The sequence below is a fragment of the Myzus persicae genome, unplaced genomic scaffold (genome assembly GCF_001856785.1).
Source record: "Myzus persicae strain clone G006 unplaced genomic scaffold, MPER_G0061.0, whole genome shotgun sequence".
Taxonomy (NCBI): domain Eukaryota; kingdom Metazoa; phylum Arthropoda; class Insecta; order Hemiptera; family Aphididae; genus Myzus; species Myzus persicae.
The window spans coordinates 27445-49542 of record NW_019101113.1 but is presented as its reverse complement, the minus strand read 5'-3'; the positions used below and the strand labels follow the sequence as shown (position 1 = coordinate 49542).

At 29.1% G+C, this 22098-nt stretch overlaps 1 long non-coding RNA gene across 3 annotated transcripts; it reads left to right on the top strand.

Moving 5' to 3' along the window:
* Positions 1-1856: 1856 nt before the first annotated feature.
* On the top strand, positions 1857-20123 carry LOC111027756. Of its 3 annotated transcripts, XR_002603837.1 has the most exons (9): positions 1857-2449; positions 2509-2586; positions 6582-7272; positions 7366-7501; positions 12635-12721; positions 12795-13391; positions 18738-19214; positions 19287-19361; positions 19796-20123. It is a non-coding gene; the product is annotated as an uncharacterized LOC111027756 (long non-coding RNA). The 3 variants fall into 3 exon arrangements; XR_002603838.1 differs by lacking the exon at positions 6582-7272; XR_002603839.1 differs by lacking the exons at positions 6582-7272; positions 7366-7501 and having other exon boundaries at positions 19796-20122.
* The last annotated feature ends 1975 nt before the right edge of the window (positions 20124-22098 follow it).

The following is a 22098-nucleotide window of genomic DNA, read 5'->3' as shown; positions in this document are numbered from 1 at the left end:
ATATTTAACTACATGATTTTTACATAGTACCTACTATTTTGTGTATACCTATACAAACGATCGAATATGAGAATATATTTATATTGAGAACTAGTAATTGAGTATTCTAAGTATTATAGCGATGAATATATTGGTTTTACAATGATACGTGTTTCAAAATGATTTCATAACATCATATTATGAGTAATTGGTTAATAATACAGACTGATATCATAATTTGTTAAGAAATATAATCAATTCGTGATCTTATACCAGACTTATCAACTTACCACACTCACTCCTATGTAAACTCGATTTTAATAAAGACAATAATAATATTTATTAATCAAAATAAAATAAATTGACTATTTTAGGATATAAAACTTTGGTAGTTTGGAATTAAAATTTTGCAAACATATTTTAAACAGTTGGATATCTTTTGAAGACAAATATATATCCCTCTTCTGTCCCTTTTGGAACGGCTCTGGTTTGAACGTGTATAATTAATATAATCGATGTGATTAAAAAATAATAAGTTCTCCATTTAATTATAATTAAAAATTAACCTATCCCTAATTTATCTGAACCACTTTTAAAAAGTTTTAAATAGGTATTTCAGAACATTATTGTTCCGAGTTTCAAACATACTTAGGCGATGATTATGTTATGACACTTCCAAAACACCTAGCGTACAACCGTAGAGGCGTGTAATATACTTGCAAAAGTTTCCGATTGATTGATTGGTCATCTAACAAGCTTAAGAAATAAATAAGCAAATGACACTATAATAAAACCTACTCGAAAAGTACATACAAGAGACAAACGCGTGTTTATATAGACTTTTATACATCTAATAAATAATAATATGATCGAATTAATAATAAATGGTTCACCAAATCGAATAAATAAAACTCAATCGCTGTATACCGTACCTATATGTAAATCGCGGGTCATGTAGTCATCAGGAATAATTAATAACCATCATAGTTGCTTAGTGGTCACTATATTACACGCACAGACCGAAAAGCGATTTCTTCGAGACTTGTTTTCATGATAATTTAATATGTAACGATAATTAATCCATCGATACCCATATAATACTGTTTATTATATCAGCATTTTGAGATATCACATTATACTCGGCATCTGCCATGTCATCGAGGGACTTAAGCGACTTCCCCAGTCATCCCTCACCATTCGGCATCCACTACAAAAGTCAAACTTTCATTACATTTTAAATGTTCAGTCAATATCCATGACGGCTGTGTTTAGTTGTTACATTCTTGTATTAGTCGTATCCAAGAATTTTGAAGTAATTCAAGCGTATAACCAATGCAGACATTATTAGCTTTTCAATACATTAATGAGTTACGCGTACACATAACGCACTTAAAAAATAAAATACAGTAATAAACCTACGAGAGAACATATACAGATAATGTTCTAAGCTAAAAGTTTGATAGTACGTCAATTCGCTTTAATACCTACCAAAACTAATAGCACACTGTATTGAAACTAGTAAACGAAAATTTTCAATGTCGTTCGTGTGTACGACGGAGACAACGCCTTCTTAAGAACTAACCTTTAAAAATCTCCGACTTCCAGAAATTAAATATTTATTGTACATTGAAAAATCAGTACAAATACCGGAAAATGAATCCGAATCTAGGGCTAGCGAAAATGGATCTTCAAGTGATTTCGGTTGGTTTTTTTTTTTACTCTATTAATAATACTTACAAATAATTTAGAAGAAAGAACACTTTTTTATTTCTCCGTGAGATTAAATAAATAAATTAACATACAGCCGATGCTGATTATTTTGTCAATATTCATTAAATGAACAACTTTATAGAAAAAAAAAATATATAGTTCTTATTTTGGTACAACATTATACATATATAATGTCATATTATGAGTGTTTCTTTAATGTATATATTATATAAATGCTTGCAAATAGTGCGCTTTTCTTGTGGCTATGTCCTATATGTCATGCTTTCCGCCATAATCGTGATACCAAGAAGTTGGACGCAAACGTGTCGCTGGAAAATCGTCAATGGGCGGATCGCCGGTGCACTTTCGTCGTCCGCGGACGGATGCGATTGGCCCCCGCGGGCAACGCGACGCTTCCACGACGTTTCCGCCGCCGACGAGATCAGTCGCAACGCGTTCGGCGTTACGTCCGGTCGATCGTTTTCAGTGTGAGTGCGTGTGCGAGAGTATAGACGATGACGGTTGAAGATTATCGTTTCCGCGTTATCATGGCCGCAGACGAGATTGATCCGCCATTAGTTGTTTAGTAGTATTTTATAGTTTTCTAAAAAGCAGAAGGGTTTGATTTCGTAACACGGATGGAAAATACCCACCGTCTATACTGCCGCCACACCGCCAGCTCGTATAATAGCTACCGAAGAATGACGTAGTTTTCGTGGAGAAGATTGATTGACTGTCGATCGAGCACAAACTTATATAGGTATACTGAATAATATTATATGACATATCGACTACAATACACAGATGTATTATGTATAGTGCATACAGGTATATACTGGATAATATATAATAATATATGGACTACAGTACTGCATCATCGCATTGACGAGTGCCAATGTAAGTATAATAACCGAGGTATTTGTATTATTATTATTATTTAATATTATTCATTGTTCTTTATCTTTAATGTTAAATAGTTATAAAAACTGTATACGGTAGTATCGCATTATACATTTTCATATAATCCCGTTCGATCACATGCAGTTACATACTAGTGGGTAATGCACTTATATATATGTCAGACATATATGTACACATACATCAACTGCAGCATGCATAGTAAATAATATATATGCATACATGTACTACTATTTAATTGTCAAATACGTAGCTGGAAAGTATTATACATAAAAGCATACTTACAGAGCAGTGGCGAACTTAAAAAATATCATAGAATTGCACACTATTTCACCCACCTTACAGTATACCTATCACCTACTAATCTACCGATAACCCCATAATTACAATCACTGCAGATTATTTGCAACTGACAGTCAATATAGTCATAGTTCAGATGTCCATAATCAAATAACACTAAAATCTCTGTACTGCTCATTATTTTGTTCGTTCTGCATTAGACTACAATTCTGTCATTTGGTAGACCTTATTTACCTGGTCCTCGTAAGCACAAAAATATAGACCTGATCGATTATTTAAATTAATCAATTTTATATCGATTAATCGGTTTATTTGACCCATTTTTGAAATAACTCACCGCTGATTAATCGAATATAAACGACTTGTCAATCTACCAATCGACTACGCTTACATTGTTTGCGTAGACCCTAAACTCGTTGAAAATTATCATTCAACTGTTTAACTTCATTAATATTACAATAATATATTTAAATGCATATACAGTGTGCTCTTGATTATCCTTGTCAATTTATAATACAAAAATTTAAATTTCCAATCTATTTTTTATTATTTTTTTTATTATTTTTTTTTATTCTTGGATGTCCTGTCACCCTATTCCACGGATAATCGAGAGTATACTGTATCTATCTATATCAATATAATGCATTTATAAAGCACATTATTTGAATTAAATTAATTTATTCTGTACATCTACAAATAAATTATACAATTTTTTTATTCTACATGATTACAATCATTCTACATTTTAACAATATTTAATTAGATAACAAATTAGACAAATTACTTCCAAGATAAATCGTTATCTTGTATACACAAACAAAATCTGCGTTTTAATTAGATTTAATACTATTGGATACAATTCAAATTTCATTTCGATTTTATATTTAAAATGTTATTTATTTTACAAACATCACTGAATAATTAATATGGGTATTGAGAATATTACGGGTTAATGTACTTTAGTTTTATTATTTTGGAACAATCCTCCAAATACGAAAAAAAATGTATTTTTTAATATAATTACTAATATACCTATGTCCTATATGTATTATTTTTTTCTTACATACTATGTAAGATATTAAAATATTTGCTTATTAACACTACGGTTTACATTATTATATTATACCTCATTAGTTATTGATTATTGTTATCTACTGTTCAAATTTTACGTACTTTTTAAATTGTTTTTATTCACGACAAGTTAAGTAATAATCGATGTATGCATCATTCACTTCACCAACATTAGTTCTATGCTTATTATTACGATATCGTAATATTTTGTCACCATTTTCTGTAACACAATTAACTCTTTCATTTAAAAAACCATATGCGAGGTATGATCCGATAATTTGACAATTGCATTCCATAACGTTATACATTAAATTTAATGACTTTATTTTGTTAATTCTATCTGCTAAAATTACACTCCATTTTTCGTATGCTGAACTAAGTTGTTTAGAACAAGGGGAATTATCATCAACATTTAAAAAATGTGTGTTATATGCGTTTTTTAACACAGCACATTTATTTTTATAAGACTCTGATAAGTTCTCAGCTTTTAAATACTCAAAATGCCCTTTCACATTTCCTAAAGGAATCCCAAGAACATCTGTTTTTTTAATACCATTATCGTAGTATCCAAATCCAACAGTGGTCCCGGTCCCATCAATTACTATAGCATAATGTTGTGTATTGCCACTTTTCATCAGACATGCTACAATATCACCTGGCATTACATCGCTGTTATAAATTTTTTTATTTAAAATACTTCTATCGTGTTTCATCATGTCAATATCTTCGGCATAACCCATCATACCATTGTTTGTGAATTTCTGACGTTTATTTCTAATTTTTTTAGGTTTTTTTTTAGATCTATGTCGATCTTTAATTTCTTGTGCATTCTTAGCAATCTCTGATGCATCAGCCGCCATTCCTAACATACTCTCAGCATCTGATTTTGATTTACCACTACCAGCATTAACGATACATTGACCTACTATGACAATAATAAGACCACAAATAATGAAAATGGATTTTGCCATCATTAGTAGGCACTAGTTTCAATTTAGCCTCTAAGTTATTATCGACTCTAAATATCTAAAAATAATCAATAACTGTTTCGAGGTTTACAATAATTCTTATTAAATAAATCGAATAAAAATGTTTGGAATTTAAATAAAAATAATCCTCATGATACAATCATAAATTCTTACATCTAGCAATGCCTTTTTCTCTTGATCAGCTATTATGATTCATTCTTCGGAATAGCGAACTTGAAATACTGTCCTTATTCGTCGAACTTCTTAGCGGTGTCGAATCCAAAATTATTACTCTAACACCATGTACAAATTATTACAGAAAATAACACTACGTTACTTGCGATTGGTTTTAGTGAATACATTTGATTTGTTTTCTGTTTCGGACGGTGTTTATATACGTTCTAGTTCTAATCGCATTTGATAATAATTATATCAACATTTTGTTACTGCATGTATTAGTTTACTTTGCATTCATCTCTTTTTTTATTATATAATTCAATTCACAAAATATCATTGTGCTAATTATAAAATACATTACTGTTAAATAAACATTGATTTGTACATGATTAAAAAACAATGTAAAATGTATTAATGTACAATGTACAACTCATCCGAGCCTTATACCACTACTACTGCAGATATATTATATTATAATTAGGGCTATGAATTTAATACACTAAAGAACCTTTAAAAATGTCAAAAAATTCAGTAAAATATGCTACGTTCCACAATCACCAAAAAAAATGCACTGTTCTAAAAATGCACAGCCCTAATTATAATATTATATACGTACATACGGACGAAATTCACCATTAATGAATAATAATAATATTATCGACTATTGTCATCATGTAGGGATAAGAAGGGTGAAGTAAATTTTGGACGTATAAAGAAGGAAAAAACCCCAATCTTTGGGACTGCATCCGGTTGTGCGAAAAGACTACGTTCAATCGAACGTGCGTGAGGAAGCCGCAGCCTAAGAAATTTTCTTAATATTTTCCGACGAATTGTGGGAGAGGGAGGCGGACTGGTAGACGGTTGGTGGAAGATGATGGAAGCTGGCGGGATATCATTAGAAGGTCAGCTTTGACACAACTAAAGAAATTTATGTTTGAAATAATAAATAACATCATTGATTAAGTGAAAAAAAAAGGAAAACGAAAAAAAAATTGTATTATTATATGGGTAGTTAACACTATTGTATAAGAGAATAAAAAACTATAGATTACGATGGGCATTCATGGCTGTACAATATTTAAGTGGATTGCTTTGAGTTGTAACAAGATTTTAAAATGTCAAAATATGCATGTCAGAAATCTGTAACGATTGTTTTCTTTTTTATAATGATATTCACATCATTACCCTAACATAACTTCATAATGTGTAAAATCATCATAATACTATTAATTAAATTATTATTATAACCGTATTTACCGTAACAAATATCTGCACCTGTGTACTTTATATTATGATAGTCAAAAGCATATGGCGTAACATCAACCCTCATATATTTACTCGGTAAACAAATGACATTATAATAATGTAATATGTTACTATTAAAACCTAATAAATGTCTATACTTAAACACTTTACTACCACATAATAATATGTACAAAATACTAAATAACTGTATAGATAATATTATGATATGAGGTGTCAAAGTACAGGCACCGCCGCGACCGGTCTACGACTTTATCAACCACCACCATGGGTGACTACGACGCGACACCGTCGACTCTCCTCTCCACGCCGCAAAGGCTAGGTGGCACGGGAAGACAAATCGCGCTGGACAAGTACCGGACGGGGTCGCTCTCTTACGCCGATCGTCGAACGGCCTACACCAGCACGAAAACGGACACCGGTCGTTACCCGAACCATCATCCAGCCAGGACACCGTCGTTTCTTTTCGTGTCTTACATCATTTTTTGCATAACAAATACAGACATATCGGTCATACGGACCACAACCAGTGTACTATCTTTCTTTTTACGTCGAGTGCCACCCAAACCGTCCGTGACTCTCGAGATCGCCGACCGGCTCACCGCGATCACCATCACCGCCGTAGCCGCGTCAGAGGGTGTAACAGAAAGAACTGACTACCCAATGCAATAACTTTTTTACAATCAATATTTTGAATTTTTTTTTCATATATAATTTATAGTCACTTGCGGTGCATTATGTATAATATAAAAAAAATATTTTTATTTTTTTAATACTAAATAATATAAAAGCATTTAAATTAAACTAAATTTTTTTTTGGATGAGTTCAAAATAGCCAGTTTTGTGAATCTGATCATAAGAACAATTTTGATGGGGAAACATTTTTGTAAGCCGAGTAGTTTGAATTTGTTTAAATATCAATATTTTTTTGATTAAATTAATTTAGAACGTAATAACTTTTTTCAAAATACAATTTTAGGAAATTTGCTGACACGAGTACCTGCATTGTTGTGTGCGGGATTTCTAAAGGTTCCAAAAGCCACACGTCTTGGTGACAAAATGACACAATAGTCCCAAGTGAACTAAAGAATAATGTTTATTCAGCAGAAAATATGGTAAGTGTATAATAGTGTGTGCGTGTGTGACGAGAAGTTGCTCCGGTCTTCGTGATACATCTGCCCACGCTGTTCTACGGGCTTGCTTATAAGTGGTGTCGGCTCCTTTGATGTAGCCTAACTTGCGGCTTGCCGGTGTAGTGCATATAAGGTCGATATATTCGTAAATATAACATATTCTATTACATGTTTTATATTATAAGCGGAGATCCCAAGGCCAGCAACAATATTTCATAAATTATTTACAACTCATATGATGATGTTAAAAAAAATTTGTCCCGCGACAAATGTAGGAACAAATGGTAGCGACATTATTTTTTTTTTTTTTTTGTCAGGTTCCTCTGTTACACCTTGTATATTATGTACAATTATGTAGTTAATATGACAACATGTGCGCGTAAAATAACGCATTTTACACCTATGTTCCTTTTCAAATAAACAATAACGATTTGAGCTCGAACAACAAGCACGAAAGGTCGGTCATATTAGTAGAACACAATTTCCATTCGACACATAGTCTGCTTCCACCCTTAAATCTGTTAACTTTTTACAGCCAGCTACTTGAGTGGACAATTTCAGATGTGATTGGAAATACAAACGTATCCACGTAGCCACGTATAGGTACCTATTAAAATAAATATCAATCGATTAAACTAATAAAAATTGATTATGTACACTTTGAAAAGTTATACTTATGTAAAATGACGTTTGGAATATAGCTACAAATATATTATTATGTCAGTGTTAGAGGACATTTTTTAATCACCTATATTATTAGCATATTATATATTGAAAATAACTTACAAAATTGTTTTTGACTGTACCCAATGTTCACAATTATAATTCAAACAAATCAAACAAATATGGATAAAAGGGGAAGAAAGTTATTTAATGTGATTTTAAGTTTTAGTAGATTAGTGGGAATAGGTATATGGTTGATAGTAAGTATTTTTATACGCTTTTTTGTAACTTGATTAAATTAACTGGAAACTTATCAATAATGAATACGCATATTTTTAGTTGTAGATACGAAAAATAAAATAATATTCAAAAAGTTCTTATAAACAAATTTACATCGGAGTTTTTTTATTAACATTTCAAGAACGTGCTACTAAATAATTATAACCATTCGTAAATATAAGTATATCTTTCAAGATAATATTTATTTTTAAGTGATACAATTCACAATTCAATAGAGTCTGTAATACTATTATCTCTACAAATAAAAAAAATCTAAAATCTAGATCATTGCTTCTCAACAATTTTGTATCCACGTACCACTCACACAGTTAAAAAATGTTCACGTACCTCTTAAAGAAATAACATGTTTTTTTGTATACTCCATTTTATAAATATATAGCATCTTATTTAATTTTATAGCTACAAAATTATGACAATATAGGCATTTAATTTACAAAAAGAAAATTAATTACCTATATTGTGTTCAATTATTATTTATATTATTATTAATATCAAATGATATTTAATATAAACAATGATCCACTGACGATATTTCTCTTTTGCTATACGGAGAGAATTTCTTCGAGTACCACCTATGAGCCTTCCAAGTACCACTCGTGGTAAGCGTACCAAATGACGAGAAACGCTGATCTATATTGCCGCTGCCTATACATTATACAAAACTAACATTAAAATAAATAATGATTACAATACTTCAGGAATTATACTATTATTGGTTTATACAGTGTGGGTACGCATTATATTGAACAAATAATAAGCACCTAAGCATTGGATAGGTATGCTAAATTTTTTCTTCAAGCTCTTTTACGAAAAAAAAACTCAACTGTTTCCCAGACTTTAATACATTTGGCATACGGGCTTATGAAATTAATCGAAAATATTTTAAAATATTATTCTCCATATTTAATTATTTTACATACACCATGACATTTTCTAAGTACGTACAATAATGTAGATTACCCTGGTTTTAAGATATTCACTGTATTCTTCGGCACCTATACTATATACGACTCCATGTAGTTCTATCAGAAGTTGTATACTGTATAGGACATAGGTACCTTAAGGTTAATATCGACATATCAAGGAACACACACTTTACAAAAGAACAATATCTATATTACATTGGTTAAAAAAAATGAAAGAGTATTTACTATTTATAGAAGTGAACATGAAATGTATTGAACACACAAAATATGACTTACCTAAAAAAGGAATAAAAAAAATCACATGTAAAATACAGACATGTGATGCTTTTGATCAAAAATTAGTTTAACCTGATGTAGGTTGTGTATTCAGAATAAATAATAAAAATAAATAATAATACAATTATAATATAAATTACTCAAGTAATAAATGCTGATCTAGTGATATCCATATCGGCCCATACGAGTATATTTCTTTCAGAATTTTTATCCGCATTATACCTATAATTATAGTACAATGGTTTATTACTGAATTCAAATTTAATACCTTCGTTTCAATGACTATACGTGTGCTGTTGTAGCAAAAATTATTATATTTCGATTGAAAAAAATTATCTCCAAAATCCTAAATGAACAATAATGTACAAATAATTATTTATTTGTTGGATGTCAAAAAAACTGTTAGTTAGTTCTTCATTCGATTTCTTCCAAATTAAATGTCTAGATTATAGTATTTGATACCTGTGAAGTTATATTATGATAACCCATAATTATTATAAATAACACTTAGTAAGTAAACATATCAGTTTATATGTTATGTGAAAATATCTCAATGTACCATGTCCAATTTAATTCGATCTATGAAAGTGCAAAGATTATTTTATGTAATAATAAATAATATTAAGCTGTACCTAGTGCACTTGCTAATTATGGTATAGTTATATTCGTATTTCTCTGACGTGTATCACTTAATTCAACACTCATACAAATAATTGATTTAAACTCCCATTACCTGGTGGCTAAGGCGTAATAAAATTATCATGCAGACGATTTTATCAAAGGTTACTATAATAGCATAGTGTTTTTGTATGTTTTTGCTCAGATAGACGTCGATCATAACAAGTCGTTAAACCGATTAGATAATAGATACCTACTATACTGTGTAAGTTATTCTAATTATTATAGAAAAACAATCCATTGACTTAATATGTGTGTGTGTGTGTGTGTGTGTGTGTGTGTGTGTGTGTGTGTGTGTGTGTTTGTGTGTGTGTGTGTGTGTAATGTATGTGATATATTACATACCTATATATGTATAAAACATTTCAAAATATTTTATTATTTTATTTTTATACTTATTATGTAATAACAGGATTTGTGTATACCACGGCATTACTCAGACTTGAATGCACCTATATTGATTGAATAAATTTAAATCTATATAACAAGTAGCCATAATAACTCATAACTACAAATAATATCTAAAAAGTAAAAAAATTGTTTATAAAATACGAAACTAAAACATTATTCAGGTATTAAACATTAATAAATATTAATTATAATCATTTAAAATGTATGATATCTATGATAATTTATTTATTTCGGCTTCAAAAGCAATACAAAGTCTTAACGTTTGAAATATTTAAACATTTCATACACAACACTTACCTACAACGGTACAACAAGTTATAATTTTAAATGATCTCGTTCAGTTCTTTCAAGTTATAAATGAAAACACATATCCTTAAAATATTGTATTATTATTTGTATTCATATGTATATTTTGTTTAGATAAATTTAAATTAATAAAACTAAATAGTCATTATATACATATATACTCATACTTAAGTAAGTACATGTAAATACTAGCTTTTAAAGTCATCAAAAAACAAGTTTTGTTTAATTTTTAAAATAAATAATAATTCATTTTTTTAATAACACTGTGTTGATATTTTATAGATTGGTTACAACTTAAACGTTTCAAATAATATATAAAATAAATTACAAATACCTATGTGTTTAGTGGAGAAAAAAAACCTAAGAAATTTAAAGAAAGAGATCGTACCATTAGTCGTTCTAAAAAATCTAGTCAGTCTAGTACAACTGAAAATGATCTCAAAACTCCAACTTTCAAAGAATCATCTAAATCTATTAAAATAATTCAAAGAATGATCTACCACAATCTCTATCACAGTCTACAATAACTAATGAATAAAATATAGTTAAGCCTGTTGAACGACTAATTAATTTTAACGAGGTCGATGGTAATCTAGTAGAGTTTTGAAAGCTGTAGACAATTTAGATAAAATTGAATCCGTGGCAAAAAATAATTTAGATCAATAGACAAGAAGTTCTCTTGACAGTGATTTTTAAAATAGTTCCAAAAAAGTATTGAGTCTGATGGGACTACTTCTCAAAAACCAACAAAAAAACCACAATTCACCTTAGTGTCTACAGTTGGTCTAAAATCTAAATAAATCCACTGGGTCAACATTAAATAATGAACCAATTTATGAAACACAGCAAAATGAAAATGATTTTAAGAATCTTCCTGATGCTTTGAGAAAAGGCTTAAATGCTTTCATCTGCACTAATATATAAAATGATAGCGTTTGTTTGTATGATCGGGGTAAACTCAAAAACTATTAAACCTATTTGGCTGAAATTTTTAGCCTGTTTATGACGTGAGAAGTGACCATGCCCACTTAATAATCATATCACGGGCAAAGATAAGATAAGCTAATGTTAGATCCTTTCCGTACCATGTTATTTCAACAATTTCATTATCATAGGTTTATATGTTAGGTATTAATATTGTTATAATATATTATACTAGTGTGTCTGTTTAGGTAGCTGCAAAAACCACTCGAAGACGCGAGTTAGTTGGTTTATGTTTCCCTTATACTAAAATATTAGTATGGAATTAGAAATTTAATAAGTTATATAAGTTTTCTAGAAAATATGTTCTAAAAATAGAAAATTTAAAAAAAATAAAAAATAAATATATGATCTTGGGTGGAGGCGAGACGGGTATGCTACATTAAATATATTAATTAAATTTTAAAAAAATGTCCGTAATATAATGTAAAAAATATATTATTCTTATATTTAATACACTTTTAAATATACAGTTAGCACAGACTAATTATTCATTCAAAATCTGTAAATAATTAATTGTTTTTAAATGTAGATTTTAATTAGAACTTTTAATGATTTTTATGGTTTTGTTTAGATAATTGAGGATTCTGACAGTAATATGAGTAAAGTGGTCGAACAAAAGGAAAAATTAAAAAGCTGAGATAAAACTAGCCAAGCCCGAGTAAAAATAATTAAATCATACTTAACATTTTAAAATTACTGTTTGTGAAGAAAAAATATTTTATAACTTTTAGGTTACCAATCAGTAGCGTCGTCAATGATTCTAGAGTGTAAGATAATGATAAAACAGATGTAAATTATAAAACCAAATTAAAATATTTCGTTCAAGTGCCTAAACCAACTAGACGTATCATTGAAGTATCTTCCCCTGCAGTTGTTGGAACTACTCCAACTGCAGTGGCACCGTTTCCACCAATGTAGAATTTGTGTACATAGTTCATATTATTAAGATCAAAAATGTATGTTTAAAAATGTATGTTAAATCCTGATCACTTTATTTTACAATATATTGAATTATTTATTCAAGGCGATATAGTGCTATACTGTACAGTTTTATTATTATTCTTTTTAGCTATTGTATAATTTATTTTTAATTTTAAATAATTTTTTTTGATGAACACGTGATTTCAAATTAAAAAAAGTCTGTGGCCTTATTATTTTTAAATTTATTTTAGACCTTTTTCGAGACAAGACAGTCAACTTCATGAACACATCATACCTATACGATTTTAAGTAGAAGATAAACCCAAAACCAAAGCCAGTTTCATCTGTCTCTAAGTCCCAACTCCCAGGACCAATTTATTGCACTAATTCGAAGTTCGGTGGACGAAGTTAGTAATAGCAGTATTGTACTATTGTAAGCTTGGACAGCCAACGAGAAAATCTCTTCGCGAAGTTATTACACACATTATGGTCGATGGTGGACTTATTATTAAGCCTAGTAATACTGTAATAGTGCACTTACTAGAACAAAATAAGTTATTAATCTTTACATAAACACATATTATAAAATATGTAATATAATTGTTTGTCTCAGTTCGAATAGTGACGAGGGTGATGATGGTACAGTTGGTGGTCAGCCTAGAAGTTTTCACATTGAGTGTTATACGCAGACAAAGACCATCCATTGGTTTAGAATTATGTTAGGTTACACCCTACTTATGGTAATAATAACTTCAAATAATATAATACCACATGGATTGAGTAAATCGTTGGTACCTATATTTTTATAAAAACTTACCATACTAATTATATTTTTATAGTAATACCAAACAATTTACATTTAGAAATTACAATAACTAGACTTAATTTTGTGAATAATATATTTGAACATACCTAAGCTGCACAAATATTTAGTTACGAAATTATGATGGTAACTATTAATAAAACAGGAAAATCTGAAAAATATTTTAGTTCAAAATGAATATTTGTCAAGCGAGTGCAAAGTTAAGTCTGCAAGTTTAATAACTATTTTTTGGCACTTTTATAAAAAATTCAACTTTCAATATTTCATAATAATTTATTCAACACTATAATTATATGAGTATGTTATATATTTCAAATGCATTAACATACGAAATAAATCTTAAATGTGATAGAAATACTATAAACGTCATAATATATAATAATAATCTAGGTATTAGATGCTATATTAAATGTATATATTACTTATATTTAAATTTTTAACTTTAAAAAAAAAGAATAATTTAAATCTGTATATTGACATATAATATAGTTTTACAAATTTAAATTTACAACCAAACATATTTAACTGGATCCGATTAAAATGTTGTTTCCTTCCCTGAAAAAATAGTTGCAAAGTAGTCCAAGTGTGTGTGTGTTGTTGCCAGAAAATATCATACAATGTTCGGGTACTGAAATAATAAAAAAATAAATATTATCACACATATACAACAAAACAAACATAAATATGGAGCACAAAAATAGTATAAGTAGTTTCAGTAACCTAAATATTTCAATTTATAATAATAATAACTAGACACATTTTGTTGACATTGAAGGTATTTCTTCAACTGTGTTTCATTATAGGGTCTCTCAAGCGATCCTCTCTAAACGTCTAGTCTCTAGTGCACAATGTTTATTTTATGTGCTATATACACACACATGTTAACTGAATAATGCGTCTCGTATTTTGTATATAGAGATAGAGAATTTAACTAAAAAAAATTGGTAAAATGTACGGTAAATTTTTTACCCGTAAAAATGTAAATGGCAAATTTACCTCACATCTCTAATTTTATGCGTACAAGTATATATATTTATATATGTTTATATACATAATATGGTATGTGTGTGTGTGTGTGTGTGTGTGTGTGTGTGTGTGTGTGTGTGTGTGCGTATAAACTGACACTATGCGATATTGGAATGTGCTTTAGTTATTCGTTCAATTAGAGGGAGATTAAAAAAAAATGTAAATACATATACACAGTAAACCACACTTTTATAGTGACAGTGTTATTATGACATACAGCGAAACCCACTCCAAACAATCGTTACCCCGCGGCCGACTGTACCACGCTACACTGACTTTAAAATCGTGTCTCGAAATAATAATGGCCTCAATGATTTTGCGCGTTTGGTTTTTAAATAATAACATGAATAGTATTAAAAAAAAATTCCAAATTAATTGCGTCCCGTCACTTGAGCGTGTACCGACGCACTGGCTAATATAAAGTTGTTTACGCATGCGACTACGTCATGTTTAAAGAACTGAAGTATGAAGATGATATTATAATATTTATAGAATGTCATTAGTACTATGTTTGATTTTTGATTTATGTATATAATTATTAATTTGTAACAATAATATAAATAAGAAACAAAACTTGGTATTTGAAAGGCTATTTTTACAATTTTAACTTTGATAAACAAAAAAAACAGAATTTTAGATTCAAGATAACTATTTATATAATATATTTATAGCTTGTCAACAAATCATCTATTGATGGATTTAAAATACAAATACCATCGTGGCACAAGCACTGTATCTATATTCGAATTTTGAAAATCTATTGTTATTATTACATTTTATACTAAAATATCCAAGCGTAGTAACTTAATATCAACAGGAAAAAGTTAAGCGAAATTGCATAATCGAAGCGCCGTGTTCACAGTTTGTCCGGAAATATACCACCGACAACCAGAGGAGACGATATTATTATTAATGTAATAATTATTGTCATCGTGGTGAGTTTGATAACCTTTTTCCAGCACGCATGTTCAGACTCATTTTGGCATGATATTGATGCACCAAGGACGGTTGCAAAAAATTGCATTCCAAAATTCACACACTATAAATGCATTTAGGTTATTGTGCTAAATAAATAAATTCTGGGATTAAAATTTAATTTCTTAAGAAGTAGGTACAAACATATTTAAGCCATTATGATCCACATAATATTATATATATGCTTTTTATCATGTATTCTTATCCAGTACATTGCAAACTATTGCAGTTCAAAATAATATAATAAAATACTTTTAGCTGAAAATGTTTAAGTTGCTTGAACAAACCTATAAATATTGCTGCTTATTAACTTTAAATTGAACTATGGAATAATCAACATTGTTATACGATTATTATTGAGTGATGAATACATGTTTATACTTTATGTGTATTTTAAATCAGTGTAAATGTATAATATGTACTAAATTATAACGACATGCTGTTTCATATAAAGGATGTATCTTAAATTGTTATGTCATTGCACTCAGGTTTTTTTTTTTATCGATTATGGATCAATGATATGGGATTTCAAAAAAACAAAAAAATACTTGTTTCTTTATTTTTAACAAGACATTATTTTTAGAAAAATTTCAAAATTTTAAAACTCGAAACTGTACCAACAGCAAAATCAACTTTTTTTAAAATGGTAACAACTTTATTTTTAATGGATTTTGTTGAAGATTTTTTTGAAAAAAAATTTTGATAGTCAAATTATCAATTTCGGTTCACTAGTTTATTAACTATGGCCCTCTTAAGTTTCGTAAATGCATTAATACTTTGAATTGAAATAATTGGTATAAATCGAACTTAAAATAAGTGCTAAATATTTTTTACTTTCAACTATCTTTTGATACACAAATTTGTCATCTAATGAGGCACTTCTAAAAATAATTTTCGAATAAATTCCTTCAAAATTGTTTTCAAACACAATTCATTATTTTTTTTTTAACACGCAGCCATCAAAATGATAATTATTATTGTAATCTATTATTATAATCGTAATTAATTAATTACTTTATATTTTTTTCATCGTAGTTGCATTTCTTATGATACCAACAATTAGTATTCTTTGATATCAAAGATATCAAAGATCAATTAACTATTCGTCGCAGAGTACACGATAAGTAGTAAAAATAATGTTTCGGTTTTCAACTTCAGCATATTTTTCGGTGTGAAATTGAAACTAGTTGGTGCACCAAAGTGTCCAAATTTAAAATTCCCAGTATTTTTGAAAAGAGCCGGGGAAGACAGAAAAAAATAATTAAAAACGAGAATCTTAACACAAAATTGATTTTAGACCAAATCTATTTTGGTTTTTGAAGTAACTCTAAAATATTCGACCAATATATGATATTTTTACTGATTATTTATAGTTTATACTGTCTTTTTCTATACAGCATAAAATATTCAAAATATATTGTCTGGCATTGAGCAATTTATAAGCATAGATATGCAATTTTCGAGTTTTATGGGCGACCCACAACATACTAATGACAGTTTTGTTGTTGTTGTTTCATTGATGATAGCTATGTTTGAGATAACTTTAAGTATTACAGCATTGAGGTGACACGCCGCTCCATCACTCACTCGTAATCCTCGCAGATAATGATAAAACAATTCAATAATGACATGGGAAATTAGAAATTCAACTGCAATTATACTTAAATAATAAATTTAGTCTCAATATATTTACATGGAAAATACTCGTATTTTATACATAAAATAAATGAATATTTCAAAACTGTCCACAAACTCACCAATTTAAGATATATATGAATTACTTTTAAGTATCCTAGTTTATTTAAATATTATTTCTATTTATACTTCAGTTCAATTTTTATTTACAAAAAACTTTAATATTTCTTGTAGAATAAGTACAGATTTTAAATGTTTATTGAGCAACTAAAAAGTTTAAACGAGGAAAAAATCAAGTAATTCCCATTCAATTTATTGTCTTGAAACTCAACTAAGACGTAAAAAGTTCTTTAGGCATTAGCATTAGGTCTGTTAATGTTTTTAGAAATGAAGCTGAAAATCAAAGAAAGAACAATTATGAAATTTCGACCCATGAATGCATTTATTTTTTTCAATGAAATAAAATTAATTGATTTTTTGAATTTTTATAAGTAAATAAAATTAAAAAATTTAATACAAAATTCCTAAAAAGTTTTCCAACCTATATCAAAAAAAAAGCTCACTGGAAAATCACATTTATTTATTGTCCGCATTTGAAGTTTTTCGAAATTTGATATTTACCATTGAATTAAATATTCATCCTCGACCTTTTTTTGATATTTTTTTGTAATTTAAAAACGAACACCTAACTTCAAACAATTAAGATATTTTCACCAAATGATTAAATTAGAATTTTTTATACTCACATGGTAATATTTTGTCATGTTTTAATATTCTAACAATTTAAAAATATTAAAGATACTTAGGTATTTTTTGTTTTTAATGAATATCATTAACATAAATCAACGAAAGGGGGATGTGGCACTTGAGCCCCCTCAAAATGTCACATTGCACATTTTTAGTGAGGCTTCAACAACCCCTTATATTTTACCATCCTAAAACTACGAATATAATCTATAACTGGACCATTTTATCTTTGAAAAAAAATGCAATGTGAAATTTAGATCACTTTTTCACATTTTAAGTTATTATTGTTGTTAAGTTATCAGGTATAAATTTAAATAATTATTGAATATTGTTTATCTTAGAAAGCAACATTTCACCAAACTTGTTTTAAAATTATTAATTCAATCATATTTTAATTTACGACGCTGGAAAAAAAAACATTAACTTTTAACATTCATTTTTTATTAAATGTGATATTGTGTCAAATATGATTTGTGTCAACATTTCAAATATTAATATTTCATATTTGTGTTGTATACTTGTATTGATAATAAAACTTAATTTTCAGGTGAGAAATAATATGTTATATAATATATACCCGTAATTCTTGAAAACAATATGCGTTGTCCTACAATCAATCACTTCCCATCTCTGCGACCACACTGAAATAAACACCGACGGCTCCAAAACGGATAACGGAGTTGGTGCTTCAGTAGTATTTAAAGACCACGTATCAATGCTCAGACTCCCCAATTTCTGCTCAATATATTCAGCGGAGGTAACGGCAATTTATTACGCCCTAGACCTCATCAAAACAAGACGCATACTCAAAGCAGCTATACTAAGCTACTCGCTAAGTTCTCTAAGGAGCATCGAAAACCCCTCCACGCCGAATGAATTCATTTCTTCCGCTGGTGATACAATATTGAAAGAACAAGAAGATCTTTAGAGTCAATCCGAGGTTTGGCATCTAATTCATATTTCATTATCTCACCATGTCGAGTAGATAACTGTATGTACGATGACTTGTTGAGTATTTCTAATGGTATAATAATTTAATAGTTATGTATAGTTTGTCTTTTGTGAAAACTAATGAATTTAAATTAAATTTTTTTAGTTGCTTATTTCCCTGAATTCATAACAAGTTCAGTTATTATGGTGCAGCACGTCCAACTACAAATATCTGATGTGGGTATGACTTCTTAAGACTAAATATTAAAATACTTTTATTATGTATACCTAATATTAATGTAATAAAAATTTTATTTAAAATCAATTAAAGTTGATAATATTTGAGAATAATGCATGTGTAGTAGTCTCCATTGCCATTTTATTTAAACACTGCCCTGCACGTGACACATGTGCCATGGCCCATGCTTATAATATAATAAAATTGCACATTAAGGATGCAACTGTAATATTATAACTGAGAAGTATTATGAGTTATAATATTGATAATGGAAATTGAAAAATTACAAATATTATTTGTTCATTTGGCGTTTTCAGTGAAAATTATGACTCACACACATACCAACGTTCATTTACATTTCACACAAAAGAGTTGCCTAATGCCTACATAATTGTTGTGTAGGTATCGGTATATATTACATAAATTAATTTTTTCAGGTTAATAACATATGAATATGACTTCAAATTTGTTAACGAATTGGTTAGTTAAACCTACCATAAAATCGACCACTACCACTTCGAATTCCGAATTGACTTGTAAAAATGAAACCACTTTAACATGCCACCTTTAACATTATGGGATCCAAGACCTGCAACTTTGTTATGGATAAACTCATCAAACCGATAGTTAAAAGAAACTTCCAAAGCACGAGAACAAGATTGGTTTAAAGGCATTTTTGATCAATCGTTGAATCCTCGGGTCTTACAAAACGATGTCCTAGAATTTTCATTATTTAGATATTTGAATTGTATTGTACTATTGTAAAATTGTAATTAATAATATCTAATAAGTATAAAAAACAAAAGTATAATATTGACATGTTTTAGTTATAATATACTCATTACTCACTATACCTATGCCTCGAAATGTTTGCTATTAAAACTATTTGTACGTAATCAATTCATATATTATATTTTATACAGTTATTAGCTGGGGTTACGTAATTAAAGAAATTCAATTGAAATAATGGTATACGTACAACGGAAAATATTCGTATTTTTTACATATTTTTCCACATTCTCAAATATCAATATAACATTTTTTGGGGGGAGGAGGGGGATAAGTATAATTTTCCAAATAGATTTCATGAAACAAACTTCGGTGTGTTTGGGCAGTAGGTAAAAATCCTTAGAATAAGTTCCGATAGAATTCATATATATGTTGATTGTTTTACATTTTTAGATTTCCCCGTAGACCTAAACATACGGGATACTTATAACTAGACATACTCGAACTCAACTTTCGTTTTACACTTTTTGAATCGCAAAAAAAAAAAATACACCACGTGCACCGGTGGAACGTATCCAATTAATCCACTGTCGGTGAATTTCCGACCATGTTCGATTTTTACCAGAGATGACTTCGATAACTATAGACACTCCAGCTTCACAAGTTTTGGCTTTTAAATCAACAAAAGTGAATTTATTTATTTTTGACCATCACGAGACTCCAGCTGTAATACACAATCTAAGACACACGGAACTGTGAAATAGTAGGTAATAAATGACTAGAAAATTCACATGAAAATAATATGAAAAATTAACAACACGGTAGCTGCATAAGTATGTACACGACAGCACAGATCAAAAAAGTAGTTTTAAAAAATGATAGTAATTCATTAACATGAACCACGAAGATATACAGTATTAAAATGCAAAAAACACACAATTTTAATAATAATAATAAGGATTAATGTCCTTGTAAACCATATCAATTTTTCATCAAAACGACCTTAGCGAATGACAAAAATGAAGGGGCTATTCTAGTGGTTTAATTTAAAAATGCAAAGATTTTTGATTTGATTAAGAAGTTTACTTTGCAGCTGTTAGAGTCAGAGTATATAGTATATTATTATATTTTTTATATTATATTTAGCAAAAAAAATTGAAAAATTGATAAAATGTAGATTAAAATTTTATTCCCGTCAAGAATCTGCTAACACTGAGAAAGTGCTTCAACCTATGCATTGTAATCTTGTTTATGAATTCAAACACATTTGCGTTTTTAAAATTAGACCTCATAGGAAGTACTTACATTTTATTTTTGTCAAGCGTATTACTATTTCATGTCAATAAATTTATTTTTAATATTTTGATCTAATGGCTGAATTATACACGACGACGACGCGCATGCGGGTGCGTAATATGTATTGTGCTGGCTATTGGTGGGAAGTGTGCACAAACTAATGGTAATTTACTATACTTGCAAAGACGAGAAGTGGCCGCAAAGAACGATGGAATTGCCTAAACACAACTACTTAAACATGGCACACTTGGCCGGGACCTTGATAATATGGTGAGATCGAAGAGAATTGGATAGTGTGGATGTGTATTAGTGTGGTAAGATAGGTTTTTGGCGATGTCAGGCGTCTACTTGCTCTTCAGCTTATTGCATGATTAAAATAATACGGTAAGGACATGATTTATGGCGTCGAGTCTATAAATTCGGCATGAACACTCATTTTTACTCAAAGCCAATATTTTTATCATGCCTATACGATATTCAAAAATCACTAAAAAAGTTTAGTTTTCAGCGATATATTATAGATACTCAGTACTCAGTAATATTGTCGTGTATCAGTGAGTGGAACATTATGAAACTATGTATTTTTTTTTTTTTTGAAAACAGTCACTCAAGCCCGTGGAAGTTCGACGAGGATCATAAAAACGATTTCATACTAGTTAAATTTAAGACGTTTTCATAAATGTATTTGACTATTGTTTTTTATTATACAGCAGTG